The sequence below is a fragment of the Oncorhynchus mykiss genome, chromosome 15 (assembly GCF_013265735.2).
Source record: "Oncorhynchus mykiss isolate Arlee chromosome 15, USDA_OmykA_1.1, whole genome shotgun sequence".
NCBI lineage: Eukaryota > Metazoa > Chordata > Actinopteri > Salmoniformes > Salmonidae > Oncorhynchus > Oncorhynchus mykiss.
This window is the reverse complement of record NC_048579.1, coordinates 32,908,389-32,916,561: the sequence shown is the minus strand read 5'-3', so window position 1 is coordinate 32,916,561 and position 8,173 is coordinate 32,908,389.

Here is an 8,173-nt window from a genome sequence, read left to right as displayed (position 1 = left end):
GCATCCCTAAAAACTAAGAAAAATTATCTTAAGAAACTAGCTCCCTGGTATACAGAAAATACCCGAGCTCTGAAGCAAGTTTCCAGAAAATTGGAACGGAAATGGCGGCACACCAAACTGGAAGTATTCCGACTAGCTTGGAAAGACGGTACCGTGCAGTATCGAAGAGCCCTATTCCTATTTTTCCAACTTAATTGAGGAAAATAAAAACAATCCGAAATGTCTTTTTGATACTGTCGCAAAGCTAACTAAAAAGCAGCATTCCCCAAGTGAGGATGGCTTTCACTTCAGCAGTAATAAATTCATGAACTTCTTTGAGGAAAAGATCATGATTATTTGAAAGCAAATTACGGACTCCTCTTTAAATCTGCGTATTCCTTCAAAGCTCAGTTGTCCTGAGTCTGCACAACTCTGCCAGGACCTGGGTTCAAGAGAGACACTCAAGTGTTTTAGTATTATATCTCTTGACACAATGATGAAAATAATCATGGCCTCTAAACCTTCAAGCTGCATTCTGGACCCTATTCCAACTAAACTACTGAAAGAGCTGCTTCCTGTGCTTGGCCCTCCCATGTTGAACATAATAAATGTCTCTCTATCCACCGGATGTGTACCAAACTCACTAAAAGTGGGGGTAATAAAGACTCTTGAAAAAGCCAAACCTTGACACAGAAAATATGAAAAACTATCGGCCTATATCGAATCTTCCATTCCTATCAATTTTTTTTGTAAAGGCTGTTGCGCAGCAACTCACTGCCTTCCTGAAGACAAACTATGTATGCAAAATGTTTCAGTCTGGTTTTAGACCCAATAATATCACTGAGACTTTTAATGGCATCAGACCGAGGCTCTTTATCTCTCCTCGTGCTCCTAGACCTTAGTGCTGCTTTTGATACCATCGATCGCCACATTCTTTTGGAGAGATTGGAAAACCAAATTGGTCTACACGGACAAGTTCTGGCCTGGTTTAGATCTTATCTGTCGGAAAGATATCAGTTTGTCTCTGTGAACAGTTTGTCCTCTGACAAATCAACTGTAAATTTCGGTGTTCCTCAAGGTTCCGTTTTAGGACCACTATTGTTTTCACTATATATTTTACCTCTTGGGGATTTCATTCGAAAACATAATGTTAACTTTCACTGCTATGCGGATGACACACAGCTGTACATTTCAATGAAACATGGTGAAGCCCCAAAATTGCCCTCGCTAGAAGACTGTGTTTCAGACATAAGGAAGTGGATGGCTGCAAACGTTCTACTTTTAAACTCGGACAAAACAGAGATGCTTGTTCTAGGTCCCAAGAAACAAAGAGATCTTCTGTTGAATCTGACAATTAATCTTAATGGTTGTACAGTCGTCTCAAATAAAACTGAAGGACCTTGGCATTACTCTGGACCCTGATCTCTCTTTTGACGAACATATCAAGACTGTTTCAAGGACACATTTTTTCCATCTATGTAACATTGCAAAAATCAGAACATTTCTGTCCAAAAATGATGCAGAAAAATGTATCCATGCTTTTGTTACTTCTAGGCACAGACCGAGTGAGAAGTGGCCCAAAGCTGTTGAAAAGAGAGAGTGGTAAACAATCAACAACGACCTGACAAAAATCTTGGAACAACAGGTAGGAACAGCAGAGAAAAAGCTTGAAAGGATGGGAGACATTATCTACCACTACGGAGAAGAGCGCTTTGGAGTAAAGAAAAGGAGAAGTGGCAAGACACCACCCGCGCCAGCCAAATCTAGGAGGTAGCAAGAGATCGAGATACTTGTCAGAGAGAGAAGGCAGCTGAGAAAGCAGTGGAAGAAGGCCTCATGCTACTCCAAGCAGACATCAAATGTCGGAGAGCGAAAAACTTAAGAAAGCTTCGTAGGAAGAAGGAACACTCAAGAACACGGTTCTATAAAAAAAACTGAGTTTGTCAAAGACCTCTTTGGAAAGGAAAAGTGTGGAATCCTAAAAACTCCAAAGCCAGAACTGGAAAAACATCTGGAAAAGGTCCACCTGGACACGAAAATGCATGAGCAGATAATATTCCCACATGACATCCCACCTATTCAACCACCAGAATTCAATCTGGACACTGACCCTCCAAAATGGAAGGAAGTAGAGAACGTTGTCCGACGAGCAAGAGCGGCCTCGGCTCCTGGGCCTAATGGAGTACCATACAAGCTCTACAAGAACGCCCCGGATGTTCTACGCTTTCTTTGGAGGCTCATGAGGACAGTGTGGCAGATGGAAATAATACCAAAGGCATGGCGAAGGGCTGGTGGTGTGCTTTGGCCTGGCAGCAAGCAAACCAATGTTCCATAAGGCAACAACATCTGAACGCAGGAAGCTGGTGGTCGAGGAGGTGCGCAGACAGGAGGAGACTGCAAGAAGTGCAAAGGCTGTCACTCTTGCTAAACAAGGGCAATGGATGCGGTGGGAAGGCCTGAAGAGGAGAAAGATCAACTGGAGTGAACTTTGGCAAATGGAGGCAAGCAACATCAGCTTCATCAAAAGAGCTATTTATGATGTGCTTCCATCACCAAAAAACCTACATCAATGGTATGGCGAGGACCCGACCTGCCCCCTCTGCCCAGCTCCAGCGACTCTCAGGCATATAATGACAGGTTGCAAGACCAGCCGATATTGGCCAGCAACTAATTTTTCCACCTGAGATTGCTTCTACCAACCTTAGGCCAGACATGGTAATCTGGTCCCCTTCACGAAAGGCTGTGTACATCATAGAGCTCACTGTCCCGTGGGAAAACTCTGTTAAAGAGGCCTAGGAGCGTAAGAAACTGCGTTACACAGAGTTGGCAGCAGACGCAACTCAGCGTGGCTGGAATGCAAAAGTCTGGCCAGTTGAAGTGGGATGCAGAGGATTCGTGGCTTCTACCACCATCAGGTTGCTGAAAGAACTTGGAATCCATGGACAGGCTCTGCGACAGACTGTCAGAGCAGTTTCTCAAGCAGCTGAAAGAGGCAGCCAGCGGATCTGGATCAAATGGAAGGACCCTTGCTGGGCTATAACTTCATGACCCCCCACCCCCACCTGAGAACCCAATTCAGATCCCTCCAACTTGAGGAGGGCATATGAGGTATGCGGTCAGCTGTAGGGCTGGCTCAGGGAAGAGGATGCCCCTGCCTTGCATAGTCCCGTGGGAAATCTTATTTGGGCATGGACACAAGCTAAGGCTTGATCACTCTTTAGCTGGAAACTTTGATGAGGGTGATTAGTGATTGAAGGCCGAAACACCCACTGATTCGAAGGCACACTACTGAGGATGTGTCCCAAAATTGACATCTTAACCTAGTCTAAGAAATAAACCTCCAATGCCACTCTGTCAACATCACGGCAAATCTCATGTGGGTGCATACCATCTATTGGCACAATGGACAGTTTTTAACATCTCGTCCCGTGTTTTATGATTCTGCAATGCTCTACTTTCCGGGTACCCGGATAAAGCACTAAATTTACTTCAGTTAGTGCTAAATACGGCTGCTAGAATCCTGACTAGAACCAATAAAATTGATCATATTACTCCAGTGCTAGCATCCCTACACTGGCTTCCTGTTAAGGCAAGGGCTGATTTCAAGGTTTTACTGCTAACCTACAAAGCATTACATGGGCTTGCTCCTACCTATCTCTCTGATTTGGTCCTGCCGCACATACCTACACCTACGCTACGGTCACAACATGCAGGCCTCCTAATTGTCCCTAGAAATACTAAGCAAACAGTTGGAGGCAGGGCTTTCTCCTATAGAGCTCTATTTTTATGGAATGGTCTGCCTACCCATGTGAGAGACGCAAACTCGGTCTCAACCTTTAAGTCTTTACTGAAGACTCATCTCTTCAGTGGATCATATGATTGAGTGTAGTCTGGCCCAAGAGTGTGAAGGTGAACGGAAAGGCTCTGGAGCAACGAACCGCCCTTGCTGTCTCTGCCTGGCCGGTTCCCCTCTTTCCACGGGGATTCTCTGCCTCTAACCCTATTACAGGGGCTGAGTCACTGGCTTACTGGTGCTCTTTGGGTTGGCACCCCCCCTTGGGTTGTGCTGTGGCGGAGATCTTTGTGGGCTATACTCGGTCTTGTCTCAGGATGGTAAGTTGGTGGTTGAAGAAATCCCTCTAGTGGTGTGGGGGCTGTGCTTTGGTAAATTGGGTGGGGTTATATCCTGCCTGTTTGGCCCTGTCCGGGGGTATCATCAGATGGGGCCACAGTGTCTCCTGACCCCTCCTGTCTCAGCCTCCAGTATTCATGCTGCAGTAGTTTATTTGTCGGGGGGCTAGGGTCAGTTTTTTAAATCTGGAGAACTTCTCCTGTCTTATCCGGTGTACTGTGTGAATTTAAGTATGCTCTCTCTAATTCTCTCTTTCTCTTTTTCTTTCTCTCTCTCGGAGGACCTGAGCCCTAGGACCATGCCTCAGGACTACCTGGTATGAGGACTCCTTGCTGTTCCCAGTCCACCTGGCCGTGCTGCTGCTCCAGTTTCAACTCTTCTGCCTGAGGCTATGGAATTCTGACCTGTTCACCGGACATGCTACCTGTCCCAGACATGCTGTTTTCAACTCTCTAGAGACAGCAGGAGTGGTAGAGATACTCTTAATGATCGGCTATGAAAAGCCAACTGACATTTACTCCTGAGGTGCTGACTTGCTGCACCCTCGACAACTACTGATTATTATTATTTGACCTTGCTGGTCATTTATGAACACTTGAACATCTTGGCCATGTTCTGTTATAATCTCCACCCATAGCCTGGTTCCTCTCTAGGTTTCTTCCTAGGTTTAGTCCTTTCTGGGGAGTTTTTCCGAGCCACCGTGCTTCTATACTTGCATTGCTTGCTGTTTGGGGTTTTAGGCTGGGTTTCTGTACAGCACTTTGAGATATCAGCTGATGTACGAAGGGCTATATAAATAAAGTTGATGATTTGTTGTGGTGCCATAATCTTTCCATTTATTAATAATTTAATTAAAGGTGCTCCGTGAGATGTTCAAAGTTTCTGATATTTTTTATAACCCAACCGTGATCCGTATTTCTCCACTACTTTGTCCCTGACCTGTTTGGAGAGTTCCTTGGTTTTCATGCTTCCGCTTGCTTGGTGGTGCCCCTTGCTTAGTGGTGTTGCAGACTCAGAACAGTCAATATACACTGAGATCATGAAACAGATCATGTGACACTGAGATTGCGCACAGGTGGACTTTAAAAATAACTAATCATGTGACTTCTGAAGGTAATTGGTTGCACGATATCTTATTTAGGAGCTTCATAGAAAAGGGGGTGAATACTTTTCCATGTTTGTATTTTTTATTTTTTTTAAATTTCACTTAACCTGTTAAGTCTATAGGGGCGCTATTTCATTATTGGATAAAAAAAACGTGCCCATTTTAAGCGCAATATTGTGTCACGAAAAGATGCTCGACTATGCATATAATTGACAGCTTTGGAAAGAAAACAGTCTAACGTTTCCAAAACTGCAAAGATATTCTCTGTGAGTGCCACAGAACTCATTCTACAGGCGAAACCAAGATGAAACTTCAAACAGGAAATGAGCAGAATCTCTGAAGCTCTGTTTTCAAATGTCTCCTTATATGGCTGTGAATGCAGCAGGAACGAGCCTGCGCTTTCTGTCGTTTATTCAAGATGTCTGCAGCATTGTGACGTATTTGTAGGCATATCATTGGAAGATTGGCCATAAGAGACTACATTTTCCAGGGGTCCGCCGGTGTCCTTTGTCTAAATTGGTGCGTAATTTTCAGTTGCGGTCATTTTCTCCTGGGATTCAGAACAGAAAGCACACTTCCACGAAGGATATATCATCAAAGAGATATGTGAAAAACACCTTGAGGATTGGTTCTAAACAACGTTAGCCATGTTTCAGTCGATATTATGGAGTTATTTTGGAAAAAAGTTTGGCGTATTGATGACTGGATTTTCGTTTTTTTTTTTTGGTAGCCAAACGTGACGCACCAAACGGAGCGATTTCTCCTAAACAAATAATCTTTCGGGAAAAACTGAACATTTGCTATCTAACAGAGTCTCCGCATTGAAAACATCTGAAGTTCTTCAAAGGTAAATTATTTTATTTGAATGCTTTTCTGTTTTTTGTGAAAACGTGGCCTGCTAAATGCTAATGCTAACGCTAAATGCTACGCTAGCTAGCTACTGTTACACAAATTATTGTTTTCCTATGGTTGAGAAGCATATTTTGAAAATCTGAGATGACAGTGTTGTTAACAAAAGGCTAAGCTTGAGAGCTAGCATATTTATTTCATTTCATTTGCGATTTTCATGAATAGTTAACGTTGCGTTATGGTAATGAGCTTGAGTCTGTATTCACGATCCCGGATCCGGGATGGGTATGAAAGCCAAATAAAAATCAATGTAAATTACAGGTTATAATGCAACACTTTACATCGACACTGATATGCTCACTCACTAGCCATAACATCAAAGCTGGATAACATCCAAAAACAACTTTTAAGGCTCGAGGACTTTATTTACAAATGCTAAAAATGCTGTGACCACCAAAACATGTCGGAGGATCATCCAAACACACCCTGCTGTAAACATGGAGAATCAAGACCGAAAAGAAAACAGCTGGACTCATAGACAGACATTCGGAGTTGTCTTCTAGTCCGATTTAGGAGGGACATACACCACCCACCGCTTCTGAGTATGTTACTTGCTAATGTTCAGTGTCTGGATAATAAAGTTGACGAGCTCAAGATGCAGGTCTCTTTCCAGAGGGAAATCAGGGATTGTAACATGCACTGCTTCACAGAAACATGGCTCTCTCAGGATATACTGTCCGATTCGGTCCAGCCAGCTGGATTATCAGTTCATCGCGCAGACAGGAATAAATATTTATTCGGTAAGAAGAAGGGCGAGGGTGTATGTTTCATGATTAACGACGCATGGTGTAATTGTGATAACATACCGGAACTAAAATCCTTTCATTCACCCAATCTAGAATATCTCACAATCAAATGCTGAGCGTATTATCTGCCAAGAGAATTATCATCAGTTATAGCCACGGCCGTGTATATCCCCAATCAAGCTGACACCACGACAGCCCTCAAAGAACTCCACAGGACTTTATGCAAACTGAAAACCACATTCTGAGGCTGGATTTATTGTAGCTGTGGATTTCATCAAAGCAAATTTGTGAAAAAGGATGCCAAAGTTCTATCAACATATAGACTGTAGTACTTGAACCACTGTTACTCCAACTTATGGGATGGGTACGAGGCCCTCCCCTACCCTCCCCTACCCTCCTTTCGGCAAATCTGTCCATGACTCCATTTTGCTCCTTCCTTCCTATAGGCAGAAACTCAAACAGGAAGTACCCATGCTAAGGATTATTCAACGCTGGTCTGACCAATCGGAATCCACGCTTCAAGATTGTTTTGATCACGCGGACTGGGATATGTTCCGTGCAGCTTCCGAGAGTAACATTGACGAATACACTGATTCGGTGACTGAGTTTATCAGGAAGTGTATAAGAGATGTTGTACCCACTGTGACTATTTAAACCTACCCTAACCAGAAACCGTGGATAGATGGCAGCATTCGCGCAAAACTGAAAGCGCGAACCACCGAATTTAACCATGGCAAGGTGGCTGGGAATATGCCAGAAAACGAACAGTGTTGTTATTGCCTCCGCAAGGCAATCAAACAGGCAAAACAACACAAAGGAGACAATGTGTAGTTGCAATTCAACGGCTCAGACAGGAGATGTATGTGGCAGGGTCTGCAGACAACCACGGAGTACAAAAGGAAAACCAGACATGTCTTGCTTCCAGACAAGCTAAACACCTTCTTTGCCCGGTTTGAGAATAACCCTGTGCCACCGCTGCGGCCTGCTAACAAGGACTGTGGGCTCTCTTTCTCTGCGGCCAATTTGAGTTAGACATTTAAGCGTGTTAACCCTCACAAGGCTTCCTCGCAAGACGACATCCCTAGCCGCGTTTTCAGAGCATGCGCAGACCAGCTGGCTGGTGTGTTTACGGACATATTCAATCTCAGTCCCCACATGCTTGAAGATGTCCACCAATATTCCTGTATTCAAGAAAGCAAAGGTAACTGAACTAAATTACTATTGCCCCGCAGCACTAACTTCTGTCATCATGAAGTGCTTTGAGAGACTAGTCAAGGATCATATCACCTCTAACTTTACTGT